Genomic DNA, 14,514 nt, shown 5'->3' on the forward strand with positions numbered 1-14,514 from the left:
TCAGTCGCTCATACTATGTCTTTGATTAGACTTGTTACTTTTAACGCTTCACAAACAATTCACGCATGTATTGTTGTGTTGATGTTAATAGCCGCAACATCAAGCAATTTATATTTTAATTAATACTTATTAAAGATTCTCGCGCAATTAATTACCGCTAATTGTTTGTAATTGGTCTCATTTGGTAAAAATCTACATTCCAAAATCATAACATATTATATTAAGTACGGTATGATATTTTTGATACGCCTTCCATTATTTTTCTTGTTCTAACTGATATCAAAGATAAAAAATTGTGGTTTGGATTTATATTTAATTTTTTTTAGATGGAATTTTGTCACGTTAAAAAACGAGCTTTTTATCATGAGAGAGTGATATTGATCTTGACGATATTTTATGTGATTATTCGGAAGATGAAGAGAATGTGATCTATGTGATATATCTATATTTGCATCTGTGAATCATTTAACAGCTATAAAGCTAAAAAATACTAAAAAATGTATTGTATAGGTCTTTGAAGTAACGCAAAACATATGGATAACGACACCAAATGTTTAGTCAATTAATCCACACACAAAAACACCTAAATAATATTTCAAAAATATATTATTAAGCGCCAAACTAATTTATTAAAACATTTATTTGCAACTTTAAAAACGCGGCATAAGCATCAAATTAAAGATTATCTGAAGACTGAAAGGCCAACAATTTGGCACAATAAAGAGCTCTATGCATAAGCCGTAATATTTTTTGCAGAAAAGCTTCAATAAATTACAATAGTAATACATCTAATTATAAAAATATAATTATGAATGGCATGAGTACGTTAGTGTGATAAACACGTGAGTAATAGAAAGTGCATTGAAAATAAACGTACTACAAAGCCCTATTAAAAGCGAAGTGCATGACAGTATTTACATGTAATTTTAATTTGATGGGTTTTGTACAGAGAATGACGGTATTGAGGAATATTAACATACAACTGAAAAACACAACTTTACATGATGCAATTTGAACTGTGTATTCATGTATATTAAAAACTCGTTACTAGTGAGTATGAGTGGCAAATATCTAACATTTTAACACACATATATCTGTATTAATATATTTTTTTAAACATTATTTACCCCCGTTCGTGTCAAATGTAATTTATTGTTTTTATGATGTCGTTCGTGCATTGCCGTAACATTAAATCTTCATACGAAATGACGTAGTTTTAATTAACCGATACCCGCTAAATACGTTAAATGTTATGTTTTTAGGTAAATTTTATAATTATCGAATACTTTTTTTCATAAATTAAACCAGTATCTTTACGGTGTACAATTTCTGATATTCTATATTGGACATAACTTTTAATTTGTACAATATGTAACATATCTAATGAACGCAACTGTTAAGTATGTCGGGGGTAAAATATTAAACCAAATGACTGCTTAATACTACCAGAAAGAGAAGACATGGTGGCATCATCAATTGTGTTTAATGACCAGACTGTCATCTGCCACCCAGTGTGGTTTATGACACCCCGGAATGACGCCATGTTGTTAGTTAAGTCTGGATAATATCTGATCAAAACGAGATAATCGGATTATGCAGAACAAACGGGCAATTCAACACTGGAATGCAAAGGATTACGCGATTTTAAGATTGATGCATATAATCAAATGATAAATATTGCATTTAGTTTAATTAAATGTTTTTTTTTTATTGTGTCAACGTGTTTACTTTCCTAGACAAATACCTAAAAAATGCACGTTTTTCAAACATTTTTCTGTTATAACACTAGCTTAACATCTCCTCTAGCAGAAAAACTTTATTTCATACAATTTGCATGACAAACAAAAACGTTTTACAAAAAGAAAGAAATTCACCCGTTGAATAATCGGTGCTCTCTTATATATGTTACCTGTTGTTTGGCAGTAGTGTAATGGCGGACGCGGAGAGTATTCAGGGGAGATAATTGGGTAATTACTAAATTATGGAACGGTCTATTCGTGCAGTTGGAGTTGTGGTGACAGTTGTTCTGATCGCTTTCACTGCATTCGTCGATATCTATGTGCATAAATAAATTAAGTACATAATGTAAAAGATTTAAAACAATTTTTCTAAAATAAAATTCATTTTAATTAGTAAATACTTACCTGCTATCCCTAGCTATACCTCCCCAGGTGGGTTAGCTTCTCAAGAAATCTTCAAGTGCCGGAATTCGGCCACCTCTCCTACTGAAAACAGATTCAGGTTAAACATAGTACAATGTAACCTAACCGGTAATCAAGAACCGTAACTCATCTTACTTTTCATACAATTATGAAAATATAAAACGATGAGCGGGGTTGGGAGGTGGGACTTACCGATAGCAGGTAAGTATTTAATAATTAAAATGAATTTTATTTTAGAAAATGTGTTTTAATGTCATAAATACATACCTGCTATCCCTAGCTGATTTTGTAGCTGTGGCGGGAGGTTCTCGTTATATTTTCCCATCACAGCAAATACCCATAATCAGGTTTTTCAGCCAGAGATAGCAGAAATGTGTCCTCATACAATCTTCGTTAGTACAGTATTGTACTTAGTTTCTGAATAGGACCAGTACCTTTTCGCCATGGAAGAAACTACTCTTTGAGCAACCACAAGAGAACCCAATATTTATAAATTGTCCTGTTGACACTCAAGAGAACGAAGATAGAATGAGGAAAAGGTGTTCGGATTCCTCCAGAAAGCAGATTGAAGCACATCAGAAAGTGGAACATTATTAATATACGCCCACGAAGCCGAAAGAGCTCTTAATTCATGCGGTCTGATCTTAAAAGGGATAAATCCCTAGATGAGATAGATGAATGCGCCTTCTTAATAGTCGAGGCTACCCAACGAGAATTAGAAGCCTCAGACACACCCCCGCCTTTTTACGGAATGAAAAGTCTCTTACGAGAACCTCGAATAGACTTTACTCTTAAGATAGAATTTTAACGCCCTGACTGGGCAAAGAAGTCTATCATCATCTTCATGTCCACAAGTATTAGAAAGACTTGGAACTTTGAAGGCGTAGAAGCCTTAGAGGGGAGTTGATTTTTAGCAAGGAAACAACAAAGTGAAGACGACATTTGATCCAACTGGAATTGGTCGTATTCAACAGAAAAACAACAACAACATGAATTTCACTTCTCCGTATGGTAAAAGCCATAATAAGAAGGAAAAAAGTCTTAAAATATATATTGGAACTGTTAATAAGCCCGATGAAAAGAGTTCATAGGAAGCTCATTAAGCAACCCAATAACACAAGCCAATACCGCTTAAGAAGGTAAAGGAACGGCAAAACATAATGTTTACGTTCAATAGCTTGGATCAGTATAAATATGTCTCTCTGAGATGTGAAATTGACCTGTGAAGAAGTTTCCTGAAAATAATTGTACAAAAAAAGGTCGTAGAACCATAATCCCATGGTTCATAAATTGGTTTCCATGAAATAATGGCAAAAAAACTCACCAAGAAGGCAAGATATTTCCAGTTATGTCAAGTGGACGAATGTATAACAATCGCACACCCTGCTGGATCGATTCTGTGAACTGCATTATTGACGTTGTTCAGTATTACACTGCGATCTACGATCGCATTACGCTCATATTAGCGTTCGATGATAAACAACGTTCTTCGATTTATTTTGCATAACATCCACGCAATTGTAAAAATACTGCCGCGCATGCGCACATTATATTTCATTAAACCCAACGGAAACTAATTCGACAGAAAGAACTGTAAGACAAAACGTCCATCAGGGCGTTGAGACGACCTGGTATGTGTAAGAAGATTTTGATGTTCTTGCAAAGAATAAAAAAAAATCTTGTTTCCAGACACAAAGAATGATAAAATGTTCACCTCTGTGTCTGGAAGTAAACCACGACCGATGTGTGTTAGTTGAAACCGTCACAAAGGAATCGTGAAAATGTTTCTTTATAAAAGAAAAACAGCTTAAAAAGAATGATTGCTTTTCAAGATGTTGATGTGCAGGTGATATTCATCAGGATACCACATAATTTCGAACATCAGAATAAGTGGTTCTAGGTGATCGTCCCTAACTTTCCTTACTCACATCTGTATAAGATGTAAGGAAAGTTGTGGTAGAAGACAAAAAATATACTCTTGCCAAAAAATCTTCTAGTCTTGACACCACTTGGTTTCCAGATACAGGGAGTGAGAATGTGTTCCACCCTGTGCCTGAGTGCTTGTCTGTTGACACCATCACACAAGAGTCTCGAAGATGTGACTGGAAATGAGATACAGCTAGAAAGAACGCTCGCCTTTCTAGATTGTTGATATGTAGATGTGACTCCTGATGAGACCACAACCCCGAAACTGTCAGACTGAGCGGTTCCAGATGAGCAACCCACCCTTCCTTGCTCGCGTCCGTCATAAGATACAAAGACGGTTGCCAAGGAAGAAGGGGCACTTCAGGGTAAACTCATTCTTATTCTGCAAAAAGAGTCTCCTCGTCTAGCCACCATTGAAGTTGTGGTATAAACTCCGGAATACTAGGTTTGTAGCTTCTAGTCCGTTCATATGCTTAGGATCAGATAAATCCTTAGGCACTTTCCACAGTTCTCCTCGTTATGGAATGTCTTTTTAGCTGATTCCAACGATTGAAATACTGATAAGACAGTAGAACCAATAGGAAGGCGCGTATTAATGCGAGAAGCATCCTTAGAAAGCCTGTTGGAATAAAATGAACGGACTAATTTTTCCGTGAGAGAGAGATCGTCGAATTAGTAGACATCTCCGCAGGTCTTGGGCAATAATCATCACCAAGATTTTGAAATATAATTTCATAGATCCGATTAATGATGACAAATATTGATCCGTGACATCATTGGAATATGCCTCTGAATCGGCCTAATTGTCTGCAACACCAGCAGTGTGCAAAGAATCAGCGGAAACAGAATTGGAAATACTAAGCCTAGTATCATGCACCAGATTGCGAGTATCTGATAATGATGAATGACCATCCACCAAATCAACCATCTGATAAATAAAACGAGAAGAAGACGTTAAATTATCAGGATTGACCGGTACGAATTGCCCTAACGAATCTTGACATAACGTGTTCGGATTCGACGGTGCCGGAGCACGAGGTACCCGAATAGGTAGCGTAGTCGATACCCGTATAGCAGAGTAAGTATTTGTAGTGGTGAGATAAACACCAGACTACAAAGTCTGCGAAGTAGTACCAGTCAAAGCAACATTTGTTAATGTTAAACTGGAAACTGGATCGGTACATAGGGTACCGCTACATTACAATCCGAGACAGGATAGTAATGTGTAAGATACGAGTAGTCAAAGCGAGACTGTCTATGTGACGAGCTTACCCCTGCGATGCCGAGAAATAGATCGGTTGCGACGGGAACGACGTCTCGCAGAGTAACGTCTCCTAGAGTCTCGAGATGATCAGTATCGATCATATCGACTCCGTGAATGAGGGCCACTCGATAAAGGAGATCGGGTACGACGTCTACCTGTATTGTCGGTACTAGGTTACGACCCAGATGCCTTTAAAGAAGAAGAAGAGGAGGAATAATCCGATGATGAATATCGATGTCTCTTCTTGATCGATGACCGTTGACCGGTGCCCGGTGACCGGTAGTTTTGACCGGTGACGGTAGTATTGACCGGTATGCTATGATCAGTGTTGTCACCAGGCAATGACCGTATAGCGGCTGCCAAATGGTCCGGCATTGGTCGTAGTCCTTGACCAATGCCATCGGGCATAAACCGGCTGACGGTTGTCACCATATGGTCTGATGTTGATCGACTTTCTAACGAAGTTAGCATAGTACGATCTCCATCTTGCCCTATACCCGGCGAATGATGTTGCTAATTCTAGGCCGTAGTCAGTGGTAGGAATTATAGGAGGATTATCCTGCACCAAATGCTGATTCTCCGGTATCAAAGAATGACTATCCGCAAAGTCAACCCACTGATAATTAAAGCCGGAAATAGACGGTGAATTATCAGAAGTGACAGGTACATAATTTCCAAAGGAATCTTGAACCCATGTGTCACGCATAGACGGTGTAGCAGCCAGGGGTTTCCGACTAGGAATAGTAGTAGATACCCTCAGTGCGGATAAAACAGCCGTTTGGTGAGATGAACACCAGAATTGAAGGGCTGTGCAATCGAATCAGTCACTGCAACATGTGTTGACATTATACTGGAAACTTGTGCATAGGGTATGACGACATTACAATCAGAATTAGGATAGTAATGTGACCGGTCATAAAAGTCGGAACGACAATGCTTCAGTGAAGCTTATCTACGACCTTTATTCCTGTGATGCCGAGATCTAGAACGGCTACGACGCCGAGAGCTAGAACGGCTACGACGGGAATAACGTCTTCTCGAGTATCGTTTTCGTGATGATCGATGATGATGATAACGTTGACGTGAATGAGGACTGCTCGATGAATACGAGCGTGTCCGACGTCTACGTCTACCTCTATCATCGGAACTAGTCGACGACGAATGTGCATTCGACGACGAAGAAGTGGAATAATCCGATTAAGAAAAACGTCTGTTTCTGATCGTCGACCTGTGACTCGCAACTGTTGACCGGTTTTTGATCGGTACATGTTGACCGGTGTCCGGTGACCGGTCCGTTGACCGGTCTCGGTCCGTTGACCGGTGACCGGTGGGTCTGACCGGTGACTGGACCGGTCTCCGTTGACCGGTGACCGGTGTTTCTGACCGGTGACCGGTGACCGGACCGGTCTCTGTTGACCGGTGACCGGTGGGTCTGACCGGTGACCGGACCGGTTAATGTTGACCGGTGACCGGTGGGTCTGACCGGTGACCGGTGCCCGGACCGGTCTATGTTGACCGGTGACCGGTGGGTCGGACCGGTGACCGGTGACCGGACCGATCCCCGGTGACCGGTGACCGGTCGTTGTCCGGACCGGTCCCCGGTGACCGGTCCGGTACCCGGTGACGTACCGGTCATGAAATGACCAGCGTAATCACCGGAAAATGACCGTATGGCGGTTGCCAATTGATCTGGCATTGGTCGATGTCCTTGACCAATGCCATCAGGCAAAGACCGGCTGACGGTTGTCGCCATATGGTCTGATGTTGATCGACTTTCCGATGGTAAAGTACGATCGCCATCATGCCTGATACCCGGTGACTGATGTTGCAAAATGTCATCTGTGGTCTTCAAAGTCACCGGGTATAAATCCACTCTTGTATCTGCGACCATTGTAGTCGATTATATGAAAGACAAGAGCAAAACATATTCAACAATAAACTGGTCACAGACCAGATTATCATACGGTACATAAAATCATTATTTGCCCATTATGAAAATAATAACAATCTCTTATGATTATTGTAAAAGAGAAAGTCAATAGTACCTATAACTTATAATACAAATGCCGAAGATCGTAAATTAAACAAAGTTTAATTCAAAAGAGATTGTCAAATTGAAAGTAAAATCATTATTGCACACAATGGCAAATGATAAACCTTCTGTCAATGTATTAGAAGAACACGCTATGCACGATCTTGACCAATGCCAGCATGACTGATGCTGCAATTGATCATCTGACGTCTGCTGTAAAGTCACCAGGAATTTCTCATCTGATGAAGGTTCATCTGTACGTTTTCTGCTAGAAACGTTCCGCGACGGATTGCTTACTGCCACGTCGCATCGTCCTACGCACTACAAACAGAGCATTTATGTTCAAAGGAAAAATTAGTGCATGACAAACAAGTCTTGTGGTAATCCAACGAAGCCTTAATGTGCCCACACGAACCTCTAGTTTGTAAACTCATTCTTATTCTGAAAGTAGAAAAAGAATAGAATCCGCGTAAGAAAACAATGTAAAAAGAACAAAATAACTAAAATAATCAGTTAAACAAAGTATTTACAATGTACAAAATTGTCAATAACTTGTTGACAAAAATCACGAAATCCTCGTGCTCAAATCATGAGCACATGGAAAAACCCGGCAAAAAGTGAAAAACAATGAAATATCAACAAAATAATACAAGAACAGATTTCTGAATGAAGCAAAAACGATAAATTATACAATTCATCAATTACAAACCCAATTCCACCACGCAGAATTGAACTTAATCTCCAAATTTAACGCCGATAAAAATGGCGATCTGCACGGTGTGTTGTCCAGAAAAGTAAGATGAGTTACGGTTCTTGATTTCCGGTAAGGTTACATTGTACTATGTTTAACCTGAATCTGTTTTCAGTAGGAGAGGTGGCCGAATTACGGCACATGAAGATTTCTGGAGAAGCTAACCCACCTGGTGAGGTATAGCTAGGGATAGCAGGTATGTATTTATGACATTAAAATAATAGTTGTATACTAATTATTTAATTTTTATTTACGAATTTTATCATAATAACAATTATGAAAATAATAATAATAATAACAATAATAATTATAATAGTAATAATAATAATTATTATTATTATAATGGTGTTGTTGTTGTACTAGTAGTACCACACGTTAACTGCATCAAGTTATGAGAAGTAAAATGTTTGTAGTATGCAAAAATACAGAGTTCTTACGATCTTAAATTTGTTACGCTGTCTTGTTCAGAACACCCAGCCCACATGATATTCCTTATTTTTGTAAAACAATAATACAAAATGGCCTACGGTATAAGGTTTTGTTTAATTTTAGTAACTGTGACCCGCCGACCTGTGAAAAACAAACGGCAATACCCAATTTGTAATTTACCTTTGATAAGTATACTAAGTTTCATCCTAGTATCTTGAGTTGAAGACAGACAGAAAGAAAAAAAGATGTATAGATTGAGTGTTAAAATGTAAGTCCTTGTACTTATGTTCAATTACCTTTTTCACAACGTAGTCCATCAAATCCATAAGGGCAATCACAGGTGTCAGGTGATACACATTTTCCATTGTTCTGACATTTAGGACTACACAGGGCTAAAATAACGACTAGTAAATAGACACTAATGTACACGAAAGGTAAAATTATATAGGTTTTACGTCATTAGTTCCTTTAGTAAATTATAGACACGGAGTGCGAAGGAATAAACATGTGCACATATCTCAAAGATTTGTTTATGAAAGTTTTATTTTGATTTTTCTTCACACAATCATACCCTATAGGCAGGGAATATTCTAAACGCCCTCGCACGCCAATTGTGAAATACCAGTAGTTCTATTATATTTATTTCTCTTCATTTTCACATGTTCGATATTTTTAGGAACACTCAGACGATGAATGTTTATTTTAATTAATAAATTCAGTCATAGCTAAAATATGTGGTCAGATTATCTTTGATAACGCATGACTCCGGATCTTACGTGTTTCACACTGTTTCCCGCTCGTGTGTGCAGGACATTGGCATTCATAATCCTGGATGCAGTGACCACCAAACTTGCAATAATCTGCTGGGCATATAACTGTAAAAAGCCATAAAAAAGCAACGCCTTCGAATGTTTGATCTGATTGTCTTATGTATGTACTATTCCTAAATTATATTAATTTATATTATTAGTTGACATCATCGGCATTATTGACCGATGTGAACTGTATTTTTAGAAATTCAAGAGGGTCATACAAAAAGTAGACTTTAAAATAAAGTCGATTTCCATAATCAATCTTAGAGAATATTTATGTAGTCGTTAGATATAATTATAGTGTACAAATCATAGTTATTCTAAAATGTGTTATTTCTAATATATTCCTTCGAAATACCTTTCCGGCATTCGGGGAATGACCCTTTGTTTTCAAAATCCCACGTATCCGCTGGAGGGCGGTTTTTAGAATACCATGACCCTTTGACACATTCGAACATTCTTCTGTTTGGCTCGAAGTAAAACACATCAGATGGTTCGCAAGTAAAGGTCAGCAATTGACCGTGCAGTATTTCATAGCGGTTAGCCGCGGAGATTGTTCGTCGTTCGCGCGGGTCATACAGTGTCATTCCTTGTTGCACATTTGGCGGTATCTTGCAACCAACTATATCGAAATCCAGAATTGCGTTGACATTTTAAGCCAATTTTGTTTTTTAAGTTTACATTTAAGCAATGTGTATGTTAAGGTACATTTCTCTGTCATACATGTCGAAATTTTTAGTTGAGGTGTTTTTAGAAATCAGTAAAGATGTTCTGCAAATTGGCTTCGAAGCTTATTTATTTAGAAAGAAAACAAATAAGTAATACTGAGTTACATACTTGGCTTGCATTCTACCTCTGTTCCCATGCACTGTAATTTACCGGTTGTCTTATTACACGTGCATGAGAATCTCGCATACAGAATAGCATCCATTCCGTTCTTGAACGAAGGCTGGTAGTCTGGATTGCATGTGAACGATTTACCACGGTCTGTTATTTGTCCATTTTTTATCGTTGTACAAGTGCTAGGGCTAGGTGAAGAATCAGGAGGTGACTTTGTATCTTGAAAATAAAACAAACCTCGTATCCGAGATAGTCAGGTAACAGCTATAAATATTGTTGCAACCGTTGTTATTCAACTATATAATAATTTGAGTCTGCTTGAAACATATTTTTATTAGTATGCACAATTGTGAACTATATAAACAAATAAGATGCACCATGTGTTTTACTGTGCACATGTGAAAAATACTAATATTTGAAGATTGTACACATTAAATAAAAAGCAAACTCTAAAATTTCGACACGTAGGCAAACATACACAAAACATCATAAAAAATTATGCCTCGTGTTCAATATTAATTATGTAGTGCATAAACTCTTTTTTACAAACTCGTACAAATATAACCAATATAACACCTACCTATTTTGCATTCCAAGCGATTATCTGTGAAATTGCCATCTAGGCATTCAATGTAAGCTGTGGGTACGTCATGACTGTAATAGTCCGAATAGTCGAAACCAGCATTTGGACACGTAACACGAATTTTTGTACCATTGGCCACCTGAAAAAAAATCGGAGTTTAAGCAACTCTATTTATAACACATAATATGATATAATAGTTTTATTGAAATAAATTAACGCCTTGCCAATTAGATAGGACAGACATACAGTTTACTTAACTTATACATCAGTACATCGTCTTCATACTTAAATATACGCAGTTAACGAAATAAAAAAAAGATGTTTTGTGTTCTTATTTAAATTAAGAACTTACCTTCAGTATTGTTATTTTATAAAATTTGCTTAATCAAAATTACACAAATGTTGCAGTTTTTTAGTTCTTCACCACGTATCTTTGTTGCATCTTAAATAATGTCTAGTTTTTGTCAAACTGTAATACTCGGCGTATGCGGACAAGAAAAAAGTTCCCGAATTAAAAAATACAAAGTAACACTATTTTTCAAATGTATCATCATTTAAAGAAAATCAATTAACGTTTTAGGGTCCTTACAATCAACGTAAATGTGCATTAAGTACATGTGTTCCGGTTTGAATAGATCCTAATTATTGAGCCAATTGCAATATGAATTGATAGCATGGAACGACAACTCTGCTAGGGGGTTTTTAATTCAAGCTTTTAAAGCTTTTTTTAATTGGAAAATTTGCAAAATGCTTTTGACCATTTACTTTCATGATAACAAATTATAGTCAAAGTGCATCAGTACAATACCAAAGCAAACATGTTAATAAACATATATATTATAATTAAAAGTGTTCAAATATAATGTTAAAAAAGTTCATCTATTTTAAACTCGGTAAGAATAAACAAGTATTTAATAAACCATATATTTATCGTTTCACAAGATATTTATTAGGACGCAGCAAATACTTCTTATTTTTCCTCACTCAGTTTCGTTGCATCCGTAATAAATCTTGCAACATTCTTAAGTACTTCAGTTTTTTTTAAAGGATCGACTACAATAGTTGTTTCGGATATCTTAAGAAATTGAGAATGTAAGAAAGGATAGAATTTCGGATTTAACAGTGTTTGCGTTACATAGTTACCAGTTGCGTTCATCTCTGGGTATGTTATTATGTCTACATTCTCTATTTCTAATTTGTGGGCGATAAGTCTAAATCTTGATAAATAATATGAATATTTCCACGAAATACAAACTTCTGACGACACGTTGTAATTGTAATAAGCTGTTTAACAAGTAATATTAAATAATATTTGCTAAAGAAGTAAAGTAATATTAAATCACACAATTCGGCGACAATTTAAAGCGACAATAGCAAGGTAAAACTTAATTACTTCCGTAATTTAAATAATATAAATTATAAAACATATTGATACAATTATTCAAATATAATGTACATAGAATTATGAAAATAATAAAAACAAATTAGAAACTGAGAACAAACAAAACCACATGCGGGTATCGAACTCTTGACTTGGGAGCCATTAGAGGAGTTGACAAACTAAAACTCAAAAAATAATTTTATAAAAGTAAATACAGACCGACGGCCCAATACTACACAATATACACAAACAACATACAATCACATAGTTGCCTTGTAATAACTTTTATCCTTATTAATTATACATTTAGTTAGATATAAATGACAGCAAACATTACTATTAGACATCTGTACGAACCGTGTTCAAACTTTAGATTTAAAGACTACTCTCTATTATGCCATTAAAACGTTAACATAACAATGCCCACAACGAACAGACCCGAAATTATGGAAAATAAATTATTATAACAAAATTCTTATTATATTTAGCGATGTGAATCCGTTAATAAATAATATATTATTTTCTGATTCAGATAAACTTTTGGTCCCTCTTTTAAGTACTAACTATGAAATGACACAAACGCTGATTAAATGTGTCTGTATAGACCCGTCCGTGCGATATGTTTTAGACGGAAAGTATCTTTTAAGAGGATTTTAAATTGCAAGCCACAATCCCCGTATTGGGAAGTCCATTTCAAAGTTAAATATCTTTTTGTACAGAATGCTTTTAGAAAAAATAAGCGAAGAGAATATCTCTTTGTATTGCTCTTATTCCAAACCCGTGAAGAACAGCATTTGAAAAAGCTAAGATAGAGTGTAGTTTGTTGTAGGCTAAATAACAATAATAATTTAGTCTGTAAATGAATAAAACACTCTTATACTAACATGCATTTTAGTTTGTTTCATAAGTATGGTCAGTTCTAGCAAATAAATCGACAACATGTTGTAAACTTCACTTTAAGTGCTTATTTGCACACGTATTTACGTTATAATCTCCATCAGTTAGTGCCATTTAAGCATGTGTATAAGTTGGCATTCCATTAATCATGAATCATGTTTGCGGAATTTGTAAGGCGGTCAATATTCCCGCTGCATATAATTAACGTAAGAAATTTAGATCAAAGCTCATGCTAGAAAGCTAAACCGAAACAAATTTGTGTCAGGTTTGATTGTGTTTAATTGGGTTTGGGCACATAAATCAACCCCTAGATGACCCACATCTATTATTTTGTATATTCCTCACCAGGAGTTTTAAACGATAAGAAACAATATGATTGTAAAAATGTATGGTGCAATTAAACCGATCTTTATAACTAATCCAATACCAGATTCAAAACGTGTTACTGGTAACGACTGAGTCATAAAATCAATATCAGACAGTTCTCCTCATGTATGTATGATACTTGTACTAGTATTATTTTTGTTCGACTTCTTTCAATCGCAAACTACGAAGGTATAGATGGTGCATTTAGTGATTGGAAATATGTCACAAATAAATGTAGATGGCGAGATATATATTAACATGCGTGTCATTACTATATAAGTGTGTCTTCTTATAAATAGGTTATGTATAGCATTATGATTTCGGTATATTCGTTCAGAAAACAAAATAACTTGCCTTTTCTCCATCAGACAGCGTCGTGTTGGTCGACATGTCCCAGTAGTTCACATTTTGTCCAGCCTCCAAAGTACAGTTTTTTGTTTCTGAAAGCAAAGCAAAGTGAGTGCTTACACGTAAATTGCTTGTAATGTTTAAATGACATACATTTAAAAATAATTGAATTTTAGAAACATAATTAGAAGAGTAGTTATTGTTACTGTCATGTGATATGTGCTCTTGGAAAAACGTATATCACTATTTGAATAGGATTAGATAAAATATAATGAGTATTTACTATTTTGTAATTATTTCATAAGAACTTTTCCATGTATCATTGAAGTCTATGTTTTTCTAGTTGTGCATATTGTTCCAAAACAAAATATATAGAATGCTAACATTAGGGATTATTATTTAATATTTCCCCACCCACTTCTGACCATTTCAGAAAGTGATTTATATTTAAGTCTAATAATTCAAATTGTTTTCAACTTTTATTGCCCAATACTATTAATGTGTTCGCGATTCTTTATAATTCAATTAAATATGTGTGAATTACCAAACAATAATCAAACGAACTTTACATTATTGTCCATTTATGTCTTCATACAATATTTTTAATTTATATGTTTTAACAGTATAGCTATGAAAGCTATATGGGTTTTGAAGTAGTTAAAAAAGCAGTTATGCTGTTGTTGTGGTACTTGTAGAACTAACCATTGACTGCATTAGATAATG

Source organism: Dreissena polymorpha, chromosome 7 (assembly GCF_020536995.1).
Source record: "Dreissena polymorpha isolate Duluth1 chromosome 7, UMN_Dpol_1.0, whole genome shotgun sequence".
Lineage (NCBI taxonomy): Eukaryota > Metazoa > Mollusca > Bivalvia > Myida > Dreissenidae > Dreissena > Dreissena polymorpha.